The sequence below is a fragment of the Nannobrachium achirus genome (assembly GCF_963921795.1).
Source record: "Nannobrachium achirus genome assembly, chromosome: 13".
Lineage (NCBI taxonomy): Eukaryota > Metazoa > Chordata > Actinopteri > Myctophiformes > Myctophidae > Nannobrachium > Nannobrachium achirus.
In genome coordinates this window covers 24,278,910-24,288,909 of record NC_137833.1, presented here as the reverse complement: position 1 = coordinate 24,288,909, position 10,000 = coordinate 24,278,910, and the positions used below count along the sequence as shown (strand labels likewise).

At 42.2% G+C, this 10,000-nt stretch overlaps 1 protein-coding gene across 1 annotated transcript in view; it reads left to right on the top strand.

The window, feature by feature from the left end:
• The window catches only part of LOC308297227 (potassium voltage-gated channel subfamily KQT member 5-like), a gene marked incomplete at both ends in the record, with an annotated part of 146,722 nt that overhangs the window by 29,020 nt on the left and 107,702 nt on the right, over positions 1 to 10,000 (top strand). The window lies entirely within an intron of this gene.

Here is a 10,000-nt window from a genome sequence, read left to right as displayed (position 1 = left end):
AATTCTGCAGCTCAAAATCAGCTAATAAAAAGCATTGGAAGCGTGGGTCAAACTGGAGGATTGATTGTCATGTGATCAGTGACATCATGAGGATGTACTCTGGATGCCAAAGAGTACATTTTCATGATGTCACACATGACCCCACAATAACTCCTCCAGTTCTAGGCAACACAGAAGGGGGGAACTTTTTTCTTATTTCCACACAACAATTCTAAGGTATATTAATGACATAGTTTAACGTTGAAAATGAGTGGTACTCCCCTTTAAAGGAGTACCGGCTTGTGGGTTGCAGACCTCTGTCGTCTCCATGACTCAGCTATAAGGATATATCCCTATAAGGAGTTCCCAATGCAGCTACGCCCAAATATGGAGTGTGTTGTCCAACCTCAGTGTGTTGTCATAGCATCAGCAAAAGAAATTTCCATATACAGTATGGGCATAAAAGGGGCATGCCCATATATGGGTATATACTGATGACTTCTGGCATCTCCATATATGGGCATGAAAGGGACTTGGCTATTTTAACTATTTTTGAAAATGTATTATTTCACTAAAGTCAATTAATGTTTACAATCGATAAAATCGATTACAGGTAGTTTGATTTAACTGTTAATGTAAAATAGATGAACATAACTGAAATGGTTGTCCCACTGGGATTTCTTAATAGTGTGGGGAGGGAGTGGGCTGGGAGCACGTCAGCTCCATTGGTGCAGCACAGGCAACTTAAATCAATATCCCTACACATGAAGTCACATGGATGTGTGGGTGAATTCAGACAGGGGAATCCGTTGATCTGTGGCTTAACTGTACAGCCTGTCTCTATGCTTCACCGCCCCTCAAGGGAGCAATCAATGTTTGCCAACAAACAACAAGACAAATCCCAAACATTGTCCATGGTCACTGGCCTGAAAATGTCTGTGTTAGGGAAATCGTTTCTGATGTAGTTGTATGGCATGTCCCTGTACATAGTTTCCCTGATGCATCTGGCAAGTAATGGTGCATCTAAAATGGTTACGGTCCATTTGCACAGAACTTGCTTAAGTACCTCCTGTTGCTGCTCTCCATTGAAACAACCCTATTTCCATTCTGCTATCAATATTCAGTCTTACATTAACTACTTCTTATAGTTTGTCATCTTGTCTTAAATTGATGTATTGGCCATATACTCGTATCAATCAATACAACAATACAATACCAATAAAAAAACAACAAGCAGAAGATTTGATCATGTTTTTCTATGCTTTATTCAGATAGGAAAGGTGGGAGAGAGGGGGGGTGACATTGCGGTAGAGTTCGCTCACTGCCCTGGCTCAGATTCAAACTGGGAGAAGCTGTAAGAAGGACTATATAGCTTTATGTTGTCCGTTCGCAACAAGCACTATAACCTAACAATAACTATCACTATATTGTCTTTGTTATACTGTAGTTGTGGAGTGGAATCTGCCATTCACTTGAGTTTGGATGAAAACTATATTTTTACAATCATAGTTAATGGGCTTACAATGTACAATTTAGGCATTTAGCAGACACTCTTAATCCAGAGCGATTTAAAATAAGCAAGGACAGCACAAGGTACAATAATACATCAAATGCATTGAAATCTAAAAACGTGGGTAGACCAAGAACCTATCATTAGTCTAATTAAGTCCAAGAGTAGAATAACCAAAAAAATAAAATTAATAATAATCTGTACATCGAAGCTATGGTGAGGAGCTTCTTATCATTGTGTTTTATTGCATTTTAAAGTGTGGATATTGGTTTGAAAAGTCTAGCTGAAAATAGTGGAGATTAATCTATGAACAAAATTCAAACATCCTGACGTATTAATGATGTTTAACCAACATTGACTCAGTTATTCAGGTAAAGTCTGATTACTTTGGAGGAAATATAAACAATCATAAAATAAGATATAGTGGGCTATTTGACCAAATATTTGAATAGACAATGGCATACTGATGCTGGTTTGGTCCCGTTAAGTATTGGCTCAACACAACTCATTAGGAAATGAAAAACCACCACGCACGCGCACACACACATACACAAAACACCTACATCACACATACACAAACACCTACATCACACAGAGCTCTATAATGTTTACATGTCACAAAGCTTTTTTCCCCTCATGCTTTGCCACGGTTTTGCCACAATAATCCCCACAATATCAGAAAGGGGATTTAACCAAAAGAATGTGTTTTCTGCCCATGGTTTGATTACCTGCTGCTCCCACACAGTTCAGAGCCGACATAATATATAATAATAATAATAATAATTACATACACACACTCATATCAATCAAAGTCACACCCATGGCCGCAGTACTTTTAGAGGTGGTAGAGGGGGGAGGGAGTATTTGTGTGTGTATTTACTGTACAGAAATTGTCAAACCTACAATAACGATGTTCGATTATTTCATGTTAATTTTGCAGCCCTACGTTCGATTCGAACCCAGGACCTTCTAGCTGGTGCACTCAGTTAATTACCTTGAATAAATACTACATTGGGTTGGGTCACAACAAGCATGCATCAATCAATATGTCCGAGTCGTTGCTGAGAAAGTGTGTGAGCAGGGGGTGTTGCACCAAATTCTGGGCCCTGGGTACAAGGATTCACTGCACTATGAATGTTCTTCATAGGGGGGAGGGGGTTTAACCCATTTAGACTGGGAACGCATTATTACACATTATTTTGTGCTTTAACTATTGAAAAATAGCAGATACAAGCTCACACTGTGGCACCGAGTGCCGCGCTGCGAGCTTGTAACTCAGGTACTTTTGAAAAATCGTGATTTTTTATTTTTTGTCGATGGTACTCAAACCTCATGTGAAGGACCCCCAAAATGATATGTATTTGGCCACGGACCCCCATCTCAAAATATTTAGTTCCAGGGACCCCCCAGAAGCAAAATTTGAGTTACAAATGTTTGCTTAAAAAATAAAGATTTGCACACATTTTTACGACTTGTGAGCCCCTGCTTTAACTCATACCCTGCCAAAAAATATGTTTCTATGATAAAAACGTCTTTAAAACGTCTTTTTCACTATGGACCTCCCTGCCAGACGTAGCCTGACACTCAGCCTGAATTGACATTTCGTTTCACTTCATTATTCAGTCTGAAGTCAGTTCCGCCCACGGCTTTTGCAGGGATGGGCGTTGCCAAAATGAGGCACTGTTCAGCGATTGGTTCACCGACCAACACATGACATAGTGTTGTTATGTGTGCCTGGCTGGCTAGTGGCTAACCTGTTGCTTGCTAGTGCTACTTGCTAACCAAAGAAACAGTCAGAATAGGAGCACTACGAACTAGTAATCAAACACAACATAACATGCCTGCTACTGGTGTTTCATAGCGAGATCGATACGATCGCATTTTACCGCAATTTACTGCATTTTACCGCGACACGATGTGCGGTACGGTACGGCGGCGGCGCTGGTGTACTTGGAAACACACATGAGTTCTGGGAAACCCCCACCCACGCTGATCACAAGACGCTGATTCACGACGCTGATTCGCCCGTTTGGATTTTCAACCGAGGCAGGCCTCCTCATTGAGAGCGATTCTAGACCTGAATCGCCGAAACAAAAAAATTAAAGGGGTGTGGCTAGCGATTCAGGGTCTGGAACTAGGCTATGCCAGACGTCTTCTGAACGTCTTTTTTTTAAAAATAATAAAAAAAAATTTTTTTTTTTTTTGAAAACATTTTTTTTGAATTTTTTTTTTTTGGACCTCCAACAGTGTACTAGGCAAGATCGCGATCGCGAAATTGCATGTTTAACCCCCATACCAACCCCATCTTTCAAACATGGCAGCCATGTTTGTTTACATTTGAAGAAAACATAAGGGCTCCTTTCTCCTGAATGCCTGAACGGATTTCCAAGCGGATTTTTTTGTTTGAAAGCTGTGAAAAGCATGCACATGCATAGTGCATGATCTGTGCACGAATGTGTGCACCAGCGTGCACACTATTTTTTTAACCCTTTGTTGGCGAACCGGCAATATAAGAGGTCATCCCACTTTAAATATGGCACCGACTGAGTTAAGGTAACCCACTGACAACAAATACAAATATTTTGACCGTGTACTATCTCCTCTGTTTACAGTCTGTGAGGGTAGAGATACAGTTAAATATCCTACCCAGTGATACCTACTCCACCTGTGCTTATATCGTGTGTGTTCAGTCTGCAACGCAAGTCAGAGATGAGACATGTGCTGCTTGACTGGTGAACCTATAAATTGAAAAGGCATGTGGCCTTAATTGACCAAAAGTGTGCATGTGCGTGCGTGTGTTTGTTTGTGTGTGTGTGTGTGTGTGTGTGTGTGTGTGTGTGTGTGTGTGTGTGTGTGTGTGTGTGTGTGGTGCTCAACAGTCACAGAGATAAATATAGAGGGAGGCATGGACATAGTGAGAGATAAATAGACAACAGAGAGAGAAAGAGGAGAGAGGCAGTAGAGTTTGAGAGAGACAGACAGAGAGAAAGAGCCATTGGAGTGCGAAAGACATAATCAGGTTCATATCAGTAGGGCTGACCCAAAAAATTCGAATATTCGAAGCTTCGTTCGAAGGCACGGTATTCGAATTTGAAAAATAAATTCGAATAATCGGCCGCGGCCGTTTGTCCTTTGGGGGGGCCGCGTGCCTTAGCTTGCATGCGCCTCGCTCCACTCTAGTGTGATAGCGTCACCCCCTTCTCACACACGTGTTAACATTAATAACAAGCCAACAGCAACGAGAGCATGCATGAAGCCATCAGAATGGTCGATGATGAAGAAAAAAAAAAGAATAGACAGCGCGCTGTCACATATACACCGACATGCGTTTGGCACCGAAATGTGTGACACCAATGTAACATCACCCAATGCAACTATGCGATGCAGTCACACATTTCGTTACCAAACCATTGTCGGTGTAACATGATCCATGCATGCGTTTGCTGTCTTCCACTCGCTGACAGACACACAACTCAACACAAGGAAACAAACAGCGAAAATTGGATTTTACAAAACGGACCCCGTCAGCGTCGATCCCGTTTTAAAGAGGAAAAAAGAGCTTAAAACCCAACTTGCTAGGGTTACGTTGTCGTGGTGTTGATGAAGTTTATATCGGATCTGCTGCAAGCTCAATAGTCGCGCCTGCATAGAGTAGGCTACGTTGTCTGAGCCTGACCATCAGCTTTCGGTTGATGAGTGTGGAACTTTAATTCAGACACACTGCAGTGCAATTATTTACTATAAAATCTACTATTACATTAGCGTGTACAACACCTTGGGACTTGGGAGTTAATCTGTTTGTTATATAGGGCTCGAGTCGCGCTGCAGTGTTTGCTGTTGCAGCCGCGCTTTGTTACATTACTGACGTGATGTGATTATGTCAATCCTACTTGTCCTGCAAAAATCACACCCGTGTGAAGTGGAGCTGTGTGTGTGTGTGTGTGTGTGTGTGTGTGTGTGTGTGTGTGTGTGTGTGTGTGTGTGTGTGTGTGTGGATCATGTGTACCGATTTTTGTGACATTTGAAGAAAATATGTAGGAAAAGGAGCAAAAAGTGTGTTTTGGAGAAAATTCAAGATGGCGGAAAATCTATCATGGCGCAAATGGGCGTGGCCTATATGGGGAGATGCGTCATGACCCAAGGAATCCAGGGAAAAAATATTTTTAATTTTCCGACCTACGGTTCAAGAGTTACAGGCCAAAACGTAAAGTGGGGTGTTATGGCGCCACCATGCGGCCAAATGACACAATTATTTTTTATTTAATCCTTGAAATCATTATGAACCTCCTCTCCAAGTCTTGAAACTCTAGCCCCTATGGTTTGCGAGAGACAAATAATTGAATGTGAGTTTTTGCGATTCCCATTATAAGTCAATGGGGAAAATTAATTCACTAATAAATTAATATCAATTAAACTATTGAACCTTTCTCTTAGCAAGTTACTAGCCCACGATTCCCGAGTAAGCCGGTCGATTTGACATATGGCGCGAGTGTGTGGTGGCAAAACTGTGGGACTAGTAGCGTGCCGAAGTTTAGGAAGTTCAGGCTACATACAGACACACACACAGACAGACAGACACACAGACAGACCCACACGGCCACGTATAGGGAGCCTGTGCTTCACACAGCTCCAAAAACACCTTTCTTTAATGTAGAAAACATTCGTATCTTCTTCTTCCTCGTTGTATTGTTGTACTATTTAATGAAAACAAGGAGCATTATTATGAGGAAAAAACTGGTGTGTTTTCCCTTTTAAAATTGTGTAAATCGCGCATTTTTAAACACATTTCCTTAACGGTTATCACTTATGTAACCGATAAACTTTTGCTCCCTACCACCCCCCCCCCCACCCCCCCCCCCCCCCCCCCCCGGTCGCCGTCATCGAAGCTTCGAAGTTCGAAAGAAAGCTTCGATTAAGCTTCGATTATGAAAAAAGTAATCGAAGGTCAGCCCTACATATCAGTGGATTTCCTCTGCTAGCCTGACAATAACAGTCTAGTTTTGCCAACACTTATCTTCCATGGTCACCTGCTATCCTCTATAAGTTACCACCACTCTATAAGTTACCACCACACTCAGTTTTAATTGAACTCTGGGAGTGTACTTTACACATTTGTACCTCTCAGAGTTACAATTGGATACATTATTACTTGCGCCCACAGAGCGCGCAAGTACTGCGATCGGCTGCAATCGGTGTCCTTCTCTGTAAGCCCGTAGCCCAATCAGGGACCAGCATTTCTGGCAAGTTGGGGCAACGTCATCATTAACAGCCAATGAGGGACCAGCTTTCCTGGTGATGTCAGTGGTGATGTCCCTGGCATTATATTGCCAGTGGTGAGCGCCCCTCATGACGTGCTCTGCTGACCTACTTGTGCGCAAGGAGCAAGTTGGCACCTCGACAGAGTGCAGTTCTAGTTTTACATTGTGAAGTCTTTGAGATAGATTTAGACTAAATATTTAACAGTGTACCACTAATACTGGGCTCTCATACAGACTGTCGAGGGACAGAAGAGATCATGGAGGGAAAAGGTACATGATTGAATGGAGCTAAAGTTACATACTGTAGAATGTACCGGTAAGAGAGAGAGAGAGAGAGAGAGAGAGAGAGAGAGAGAGAGAGAGAGACTGAGAGTGAGATGAATTTAGATGAATATAAAAAGAAAGTGGAGGCAGGCTGTATATACTTTGGCTAACATGTGCGTTTACTTTGAGCGCAATGTAGTATACAGAGAAAGGTCAATAAGGTTAAAGGAGAGTGAAATAGAGAGATTGAATTAGTAGGAACAGAGCAGAGGTGAGGTTTGAATCAGTAGGAACAGATGCAGCCGCATGAAGCCAGGAGTGAAGTGTTTTGGCTGGTGGGACATGTGGCTAGCACACTGAAGAGAGTGTGTAATTCCCTTGAGCTCAAAGTAGTGTGACCGACCAATGCGACTTATGAGAAGAGAGAGAGTGAGATGGAGAGAGAGAGAGGAGTAAGAGAGAAGGAAAAAGAAAGAAGCAGAGACAGGAAATAATATTAAGTATAGAGGACGATAGAATTAGTGCTAAATGGTAATTTGTAATGCCACAAGGGAAAAAAACAAGACACCTTTTAGGGTTAGTTTTAGGACTAACCAGGAAGGATTCACACTCTTGCCAACACAGTTAATCACAATGAACAGAATCTACATATCAACCTGATAACCAAGCATTGACATGTTTCAGGGTTCAATACATGTTGTCAAATTGCATCATTTGAGTCAAACTGTTCTACTTTGAGTCAAACTGTTCTACTTTGTACCCGTTTTAGTAAAAGACATGACAGAGTCACGTTGTGGTTAGGGTTAGGATTAGGGCTGCACAATTAATCGTTTTTAAACCGAAATCGCAATTAGCCAAATCGCAATTAGCCAAATCGCAAGGTTCATAATAATCGCAAAAGTCGCAGACAATACCATTACTGAGATCTTTCTGAATATGAAAACGTTTTATATTGCAAATAAGCAAAATAAAAGGGAATCTTTTGAAAATATAACTGAACTGAATCAAACCATTACATTTTGCATGATTTGCCTAGTTATTAATAATCAGTTTCTTTTTCAATGTTTTAAACAAAAAATATTCAACGGAAGCTTGACTTAAGGTAGTGAAGTGATTTTATTTGGTTAAAATAATTTATTATATTAACCTTTTAACAAAAACAAAAAAAATGTTTTTTTAACCAAAAAACTATCACTTATCCTACCTTAAAATAAATATATGAATATCGCGAATAAAATCGCAATCGCAATATCAGTCAGAAAAATCGCAATTAGATATTTTCCCAAAATCGTGCAGCCCTAGTTAGGATTAGACATTAAGAGATAGGTTTAGCGGTTGAAGTCGAACGTATTCCTCATATGTATACTGCAACGGTGTCACACACCGAAAATAGCAGATCTACATCTGCAAGCTTGCTTGTAGATCTGCTATTTTCAGCTTTAGGGTTAGGGTTGGCAAAGAAAAAAGTGTAGAATTGGCATTCATAAAACCAACGTCCTCACAATTCTAGTAACTAGAAGCTCGGCCGCCCTAGCGTCTAGTCGGCAACTTGGCCAACTCGGGAACAATGTAAATAGGGAATGAATGCCCCGCCCTTTAATGCAATCCCCATTATACCTGTTGTCATAGGACCCGTTTGACCATCTGTTTGACTGTGTCCATGTATGCCCATATATGGAGATATCTGTCTGACTGCGTCCATGTTATGCCCATATATGGAGATCTCTGTATCTGCCTGACAGTCGGCCGAGCGTCTAGTCGAGGACCGGCCTACTCGGGAACGATGTAAATAGGGAATGAATGCCCCACCCTTTAATGCAAACTCCATTATACCTGTTGTCATAACCTGTTTTGACCATCTGTTTGCCAGATTTATACCCGTATATGGAGATATCTGTATCTGTCTGCCTGCGTCAATTTATGCCCATGTGGGGATCTCTGCAGACACAGTGCCGGTTCTGGAAAACACTAATGTCAGACATTAGCTCCGCATACGGAGATTCCGGACCTTTCGTGCTGATAACCGCATATCAGGTCAGGTCGAGGCCGGGCACTGCACTACCTGCTGCAGCAGGGAACACGCGTGCTGAATTTGAAGCTGGTGGGACAAACGGTTCTCAAGATACGCAGATTACTTACATACATACATACATACATACATACATACACACTCACAGAGATTTTTTGTTGACTCACGTGGCGTACGTGATGTCAGAGCCTTTTATGAAGTGATGTCACAATGAGTCGGCGCTTGCTCCGGAACGGCCCGATGTCAGTCATCTCCGCATACGGAGATTCCGAACCTTTCGTGCCGGATCCGAAAAACTGTGTATCGGGTCGGGTCGAGGCCTAGCTAAGAACGTAGGCAAATGTCTGAGCTGTCTGTGTGCGAAATTTGGAGTCTGTAGCACCAACCATGTGCTGTCAGGGCTCTTTCATGCGATTCGGGCCAATCCGGATTCGCGTCCATTGGCTTCAATTAGTAGTCAGGACTCTGCATATGGAGATTCCGAACCTTTCGCGTTGGTTCCGGAAAACCGCATATCGGGTCGGGTCGAGGCCTAGCTAAGAACGTAGGCAAAGGTCAGAGCTATCTGCGTGCGAAATTTGGAGTCTGTAGAACCAACCATGTGCTGTCAGGGCTCTTTCGTGCAATTCGGCCTCTGCTTCAATTAGTAGTCACGATGTGCTATACATGTGCATACTTTGCATGCGTACCGGTATGTGTCTGCACCTGTGTGTCTTTACCGGTACATGTCGCATACAGTACGCATACTGTGAGAGTGTGTGTGTGTGTGTGTGTGTGTGTGTGTGTTTGTGTGTGTGTGTGTGTGTGTGTGTGTGTGTGTGTGTGTGTGTGTGTGTGTGTGTGTGTGTGTGTGTGTGTGTGTGTGTGTGTGTGTGTGTGTGTGTGTGTGTCATAGATGAAGTAGAGTCCAGACTCAGATGTGTAGTGTCTGTCTGTCTAACCTGAGCAGTGTAAATTTTA